Source organism: Heterocephalus glaber, unplaced genomic scaffold, assembly GCF_053883595.1.
Source record: "Heterocephalus glaber isolate CG9 unplaced genomic scaffold, H.glaber_assembly_v1.0 deba00000818, whole genome shotgun sequence".
Classification (NCBI taxonomy): Eukaryota; Metazoa; Chordata; class Mammalia; order Rodentia; family Bathyergidae; genus Heterocephalus; species Heterocephalus glaber.
In genome coordinates this window covers 10,313,690-10,321,533 of record NW_028258164.1, presented here as the reverse complement: position 1 = coordinate 10,321,533, position 7,844 = coordinate 10,313,690, and the positions used below count along the sequence as shown (strand labels likewise).

General features: G+C 33.0%; 1 pseudogene; it reads left to right on the top strand.

The window, feature by feature from the left end:
• The first annotated feature begins 3,058 nt into the window (after positions 1-3,058).
• Positions 3,059-3,123, top strand: LOC147828960 (U2 spliceosomal RNA; annotated as a pseudogene).
• Positions 3,124-7,844: the final 4,721 nt, after the last annotated feature.

Genomic DNA, 7,844 nt, shown 5'->3' with positions numbered 1-7,844 from the left:
TATGTAGACTTTCCAAACTCTTTTTTAAATTTCTTTTTTTAATAGTGCGTATTTTCAATACATGATGGTTACCTTTACATAGTACATATACATAACAAATCTTAATAACTTTTCACTCCCTTCCCTTCCCCTTCTCTCACTTCCCACTCTGTCCACAACTTGGTCTCCTTCCCTTTGTCAATAGATCTATCTCCCTGCTTCCTATTACCTTTTCAGTGAATTCTTGATGAAAAAATGCCCATTTCTATCAGCAACATCAGTGGACACTTACTGGACCTTTCCTGGGAATTTTGACGAAAGAAGCATATCTACTTTTCCACCATGTATCATGTAAATGTGTTTCCACTCGGCAGAATCAGGTTGTGCTGCAATCTGTCCAAGCTTCTGTTGGTAGAACAAGTACTAAAAGGATAAATTAGGGAAAACCAGAGCCTCTGTGGAACTGTGTGGAATTTTATCATGTCACCAGATAGCAGTTTCATCAAACTCTGAACTCTCAAAAACAGAGACCCAAATAAACAGAAAGCAAAGAGCCCTTTTTATCAGTAATAGGTATTGAGTTGTAGAATTTCCATGCTCATGTGTCTGAATTAAGATGTGTCAGTGTACACTAAAACAGGTGCAAAGATCTTGACATTTCTTTTTAATCAAAAAGATAAATTGTACATATGATGAGCAATATAAGTATTTTAACTACCAATATCATTTTCTTATCTTCAGAATGTTCACTAGTTGCCTATATACTTTAGGAATTTGCATTTCAGAAGTACCAAAAAGTAACATTGTATGCTAACAATGAAATTGTAGTGAAAATTATCTAACAGTAATCTGAAAAAAATCATTGTTTTGTTTTCATAAAAAGTACATGTTGCATGTCCTTTATTAATGTTTGAGTATTTTTCCAAAAATCATTCCTCGTTCATGGAAGAATGGCTAACTTGCATGTATAATATGAATCATAGAAGAAAAATAATGATTGAACCATTGCATACTTGACACAACTTCTGAATAGCTTTCAAGCCAATTACAAAATCTAAAAACAAAGTTAAAGGAGAAAGTCTGTACACAGAGAACACAATAAAGCCCAAGACAAGCTATCTTATATCAAGTATTTGCCTAAGGCTTCACTTGAGTTGGTCACTGACTTTATATGAAATACATCACTTTGATTCAAAAACATGGTACACTATATGCCACTCTGACTAGTCCATCCAGAACATGAACTAGTAGCCAGGTGCAGGAATCACCTGGACAGGGTCCATATTGTGTATCAGAAAAGAAAATGCCTACAAATGTTATTAGTGGACAGAAAAAAAATTATATATTGGCTGAACAAAATGAAAGATAGTTGCTATATCCAAAAATCTACATCCTGCCTCCCACCAATAAAAAATAAAACAAAGTACAAAACTATGTGCTTTGATCCCATAGTGGGGAATACTGGATATCTACTATGTGCATTGTACTCTTCTAAGCGCCTGGTAGGTATTTGAATGAAACTGAGGAAGGTCCTTTTGTGAAGCAAAAATTCTAGCTGAAAGAAAGTAATGAAAACTTAACCAAATAAGAGGCCATTTTCAAGAATAGTAGACTGTGATAAATGCCACGGAAAGAAAAAGCAGAATCAGAGGGCTGGGCTTGTAAGTGGAAGGGGGAATCTGCAGCTTATATGACTAGATGATTACTAAAGGAATTATCTGTGAACATTTCTTTTTGGTAGCGGGGATCAAACTCAGGACCTTGCGCTTGCGAGGCAGGCAGGGTGTCACTGAGCTAAATCCCTGGCTCCGTAAACATTTTTTTGTCTTGAGGCAATTCCTTTTAATTCAAAGGTTCTTAGATTTATTTAAAAATTTAGCTTTTTCAGGAAATTATCCAAAGTAATCTAGCAAGGAGGTAATTAATGGCCATTTAGTTTAATCAATATTATTCAATACTTATTAGCCAATTATTTATCTAGGAGCATTCTGCTCTATGTAATGCATAGCTAAAGGCTTTGGATACAATGGTATGAGATTTTGAAGGGATGGCATTGTGTGGCAGCTCCAAAAATAGGCCCTTAGATGTGAAGAGGACAACAATGGGATTGTAAAGATGAGATCAAGATCCCCTGCTCAGGTTATGGAGAGCCAATCACAAGTCTGCCACAAGTCTGTGGCAGAATATGCCTGCACTGAGTTCAGAGGGAGGGGTCATTTTGGGTCTGAAGTTGTCTAAAGTGTGGGTAGCAGAATAAGATTAAGATCTCCCCTAAGTCCTCTCGGTGTAGAGAGATACAAAGGACATCGTCTTGACTTATAAAGGCATAAACTTGAAATGACAGACAAGTTCTAAAGGTTACATTATGATCTGAAGAGAAGAGCTCTTTTAGTCCTAAGGTGATTGGCAGGATTCTGAGGCTCTGATTAAACTGCAGGCCAAAGCAAAACCCTGCGTTTCAAAATAACATTTGTCCTTTAAAAGAGACAAGACAAGAGATTTTCATGTGATAAAAGAATGAGGATAGTTCTAATTTCCTCAAAACTGAACTGATAAAAAAGAAAAGAATCCCAGTTAGGAACCTATATACATTTTTCACCACAGAAAATGAATGTCAAAAAATGTCACTCTTCTTATAATATTTTTTGCATTGCCAGGAGGACTGTGAAGAGAACCTGGTACAAATGAATTCTAGTGTTTAGAATCTGTGTATGGAAAATAATAAATACCGGTAAGTGTTTTGTGAATAGCACAAATTAACCAAATCATTTTACTTGAATGTCAGACATTATAACTTGGCTTGATTTACATGTATTTTGGTAAAGGTTAGAAAATGGAAAATAAGTCTCTTAAATTTGAGCCACAGAATAAGGTATAAGAATGAGAATTGAAATTTACTGAGATATAAAATGTTGGCAAGTAATTCCTAAAGATTTTCATGGCAATATTTTCAGAGATCCTAATTAGTAATGAAGGAGTAAATTACTTTAGAAAGTTAAAAATCCAACTGTAAAATAATTGCAGAAGGGAGAGTTGGACCTACATGTGATGATTTTAATAATTCTATTATTTTCATCTTATCACTTCTCAGCCTTTTGGCTAAGATCAAGTGTAGTATTATTTTCATCTTATACTGAACCAAAAAAGCCCCCAATTTATGATGTACAAGACTAAAAGTCAATTAATTATAATTTTATTTTATTATACTGATACATTTTATTGAGAAAATATATCAGAGATATGATATGAGAAATCATAGTGAAGTAAACTATTCACAATATTATCATTTTATCATGGACTTTTAATTCTGTTGCATATATATACATATACATGAAATGGAACTTTTATTTTTGCTCCTTAAGTGTATATGGATATTAAATTGTTAATAGTTTATTAATAAAACAAATAAGTGAAATACAATAGCAAAATCATGTTCACATAATGGTATATACATGATAGTGTACATATAGATATCAACATATGTACGTATACATAAATACACATGTATGCCATATTTTATATAATTCTACTTATAATTTTTACTTAAAGTGATATCAGTATTTCCTATTTGCTGACTAAATTTCAAAACATCATTACTAATGGCTGAAAATGTGCTATCAAATTGCTGAGCTATTGTTTATATAACCATTCTCCTTTGGGGAAATTTCACCGTCCACAAAATTGTTTGTTAGAATCAGGAAGCAAGTGAGTTTCATACAATATAAGCGACACCATCCCCTCTTCTCTCTCTCCTTCATTCTTCAAAATTAATCTATTTTAAAAATCCTGGCAGAGTTTCCAAGTCTGAATTGGGTTTATTCTTCACTGTAATGTCTCTTGATATGTTTCTTTTTTCCCTGTGCTGCCTACAAGTTGATAGGCAGAGCTGTAGAGAGGCAAGGGATCCAGTGAAGACTTTCCTTGGAACACTTCATAGAGGGTGCACTGGACACTCAGCAGGAAGAATATGATGTCGACTTGTACTTTTCTAAGGTTATAAACTATTCATGATCATTGTCTAGACAACTGTTTAAATATTGCAAAATGTTGATATTCTAATTTTCTTTTCTTTTCCTTCCATTCATTGTTGTACTTCCACAAAAGGAAATATTTTCCTACTCAAACATTTCATCCTGCAGAAAAAAACAATTTCCACCCTTCACCAATTTCAAAAACAATGAGTTGAAGTTCTAGCATCAAAGAACAATAATGACCAATGAGTTCATATTTATCTATATATCACTATCTATTATCTATCCATTCTACTGATATGATATTATTATGAATTTATATTTGTAAACATTTTGTTGTTTGTAATTCTATTGCAGTTTTTATTTTATTGTTGCTCCAACTGACCTATCCTTGACTAATGAGCACTCAGTCATTTTGTCACCATGAAGTTATATCTGAGATCTCACTTCACTCTTGAAATGAAAAAATCCCCTGGCCTCATAAATTCTTTTCTCTGTGATTCAAACCAGATACACCTCTAAGAAATATTTGTTCATTTATAGGAAATAATACTCAGAATCAGCAATGTAGCTACTAGGGCTGCTCAATAAATAAGTTGTTTTTAAGGTGTTTTAATATGTGGTTTCTTTAATACCATACAGTAAAAGTTCATGATGATCATTCCAATGTGATATCAGGGCATTTAGATTTTAAAAGAAATTTTTTTGTTAACTTAATTTTATTCATTTTTACATTTGTACTTTTTCTTTCATTACTTAAATTTCCACTCTTCATATAATACATAATTATTCTTTAGCTTGATTTTACAATATGCAGAACATGTTGTGTTGAAGCTGGGCTTTATTAAAAACACCATCAATCTTATATTACCAGAAAGCAGCATAAGGAATTGTGTAGTATTGTTTATCTTTAAAGAATATCCAAATAAGTGATATGTAATGAAATTGGTATAATTACCATTTTTAAATATCACTTAGCATATTTCTTTTATTAGTTGGTATGCTACCAACTAGATATATAGGTTTACTTGTTTATGACTCTCATTGTTAGAAATTAGAATATTTGTTTAAATAAATATATGCCACCAAGCCTTCTTTTATTTCAGAATATATTTTTGAATGAGTGTTAGTGTTTCTTTATTGTGGTGCTTTGGTTTTATTCTCTCTCATTTCAATTATTTCTTCATTGTTTCCTTTTCTCTAGTCTTTCTTATATCTCTTTTATTTATTGATTTTTGTTTTTGGACAGTTTGTATTTCTTTTATGGCCTTATTTTATCATGACAATTCACTCTTCTATTTCTTCCAGTTTATTTCTTACTATGTATTATCACTATTTACATAAATAATAATTGTTGTTACAAAATGTTTTATTTCTAATTATTTTTCCTTCTTTTCAAATTTTCTTTTTAAATTTTTGTTTTTATGTTCTTTTTAAATTAAATTCCTGAACTTTTTCACTCTCCATTTTTGGGCTTAAGGTTATTTTTTAAACTTAAAACTTTAAAGTTTAAACTTTAAACTTTCATAGTTTTTCTTTGTCTGGGTCCTGCTTTCCTGACATTTTCTAAATTGGCTGTGTCTTAGTCCAATTGAGATTCTGTAATAAAATATCACAAACCAGACTGCTTATAAACAACAGATATTTATTTTTGTTAGTTACAGGGTTAGAAATGTCCAAGATCGAGACTTTAGCAGATTGGAACTCTCTTTCCATTGTAACCTCACCTTGTACCAGAAGGAGGAAGAAATTTCTCCGTGATCCCATTTATAAGGACACTAATCTCATTCTTCAGGATTTTGTCATTGATACTCACTTCCAAAAACTCCATATTTAATATTATCCCATACAGGGGTTCTTACATATGAGTTCCGAGTGATTTAGAACTTTAGGCCATGCCAGTCTGTAAACAAAGTCTTCTGTTGAATTTTATTTCTTGCAATAACTTAGTATGGAATTTCACTATAATACTTTCTATTACGCATGCTTAAATAAAGTGTTTTTCCCCTAAACTCTTAGAAAGGCCTAGAGTAGATAATGACCATGCTTCAGCAGGCTCTTTCAGACTCTGTACCTACTAGTAAACCTGTGCTTCAGCTCCCAACTCCCTGCATTGTGAGTCTTTCTCTGCTTTGTGTCTATCCCTTAATCCACATTGTACATGATTGTGGCTTTGTTCTAAGATTGTGCATCCTGAGTGGCCCCCTAAGGAACATACCTGGCATGACCTTACTGCAGATTATTGAGGTGAGGAATAGGAGTTTGTAAACTATAATTTGACAGAGAACATGTGAGATAGAAGTCTGATAATGATGTGCAAAACTACCCAAAGCATGGTGGTGGTAGCTGATCATTTTGCTCTTTTTTTTCTTTTTAAAGAGAATGACATTTCTACTTTTCTCCTGACTCATATCTTTGACATGTCCTTAAGAAGCCAAGTAGAAATACTCAGTAACCTCACTGGGTACTTGATTGGAAAAAACATACACATCCTTACCAAAGAAAATAGTGACTTAATTAGCGATAATTGACCTTTTAATGTATTTTTTTAGAGGGTAAGTGAAACACACTGAAGGCTTATTTATCGACACCATATGGCACTTCCTCGCAATGATACCCAAATTATGTAGAACAAGGCTAATAAAACTAAATAACTCATCAAAAGGTCTTCCTATCTAAGATACTGCTATTTTTATTCTGGAAGCTTTTAGAGATCTCACTGGACCCTAAAGTACTTTATACATTCTTTTATTGAAAGTATCTAGTAAAATAGCCTGCAAAGTGTATACATAATTTTAAAATGTAAATGTCATTTTAATACTTACCACTTATTTGTTGATTTATTAAACACATGCTTTCAATTACAATCATAGAACTACTGTCAGACATTGGTCTAAAGATTGTAAAGGTAAAAGCTTTTGTCCCTGCCCTCAAATAGTAGACACAGTTTGCATTAGAGATCTGATTTGCAAGCAATGAAGTGTTCCTGGTTAGGCCATATGCAGGAAATAAATGTTTGGAAAAGAGAGTATATAGCTGATGGAATTGATGCAACTCTAGGATCTCGGAAGGACCATACTCCACAGTGGATAGGAAAGGAGCAGTCACAACAGATCTATTGTCTGAAGTGATAAAACAAGAACTAGTGCAGTGAGAATATCATGCACTGCTCAGAACTCCTGCAGCTGCTCTCCCCCAGGCCTCACCTCTTCAGATAAAGCAAACAACACCTACAGTACATCCTGGTTGTCTCTGTTTTCTTACACTAGCTCCAGATGCAGTATTCTGCGCAGGCACTTTGGTCATGTGTGCACTGAGCCATCCAGAGATGTAGCCCTGCTAGCAGAGACAGGGTCAAGTCTTTAAAATAAGTAACTCTGGAAATATGAGCAGATGCATGGTTCATGTATCATGAACAGAATGACAAAAGATATCCAGTGGGACATTCTAGATAATACAAAAGCATATATTGAATTGCTTTTTGATTAGCAAGTAATAAAATCAGAAAACTGCTTCAGGCATGCATCAAGACATGTAATGTATACATGATATTAATGCTTGAAAATACTACTGTTTTATGTTTTTATTCCTCCATGCATGAATTAATGGATGTTGCTCAAGGTGCCAGCAAGTTTTTAACTTTTTCTTGGTATCCACACCTACCTATAGACTATTTGAAATGCTATATTACTTGTATTTGTATTATTATATACCACATAGTAGTCAATATTTATTATATATTTATAGTATATATCTGATGTTGTATGTTTAATGTGATATGGTCAAACCTTGGATTGTGAATAATACCATCTGGAAGTGTTCTGCAAGATGAGCAAACATTTCTAAGAAATTTTAATTTGATAAATGAGCGATGTCTTGCAATACAAGTAGTAC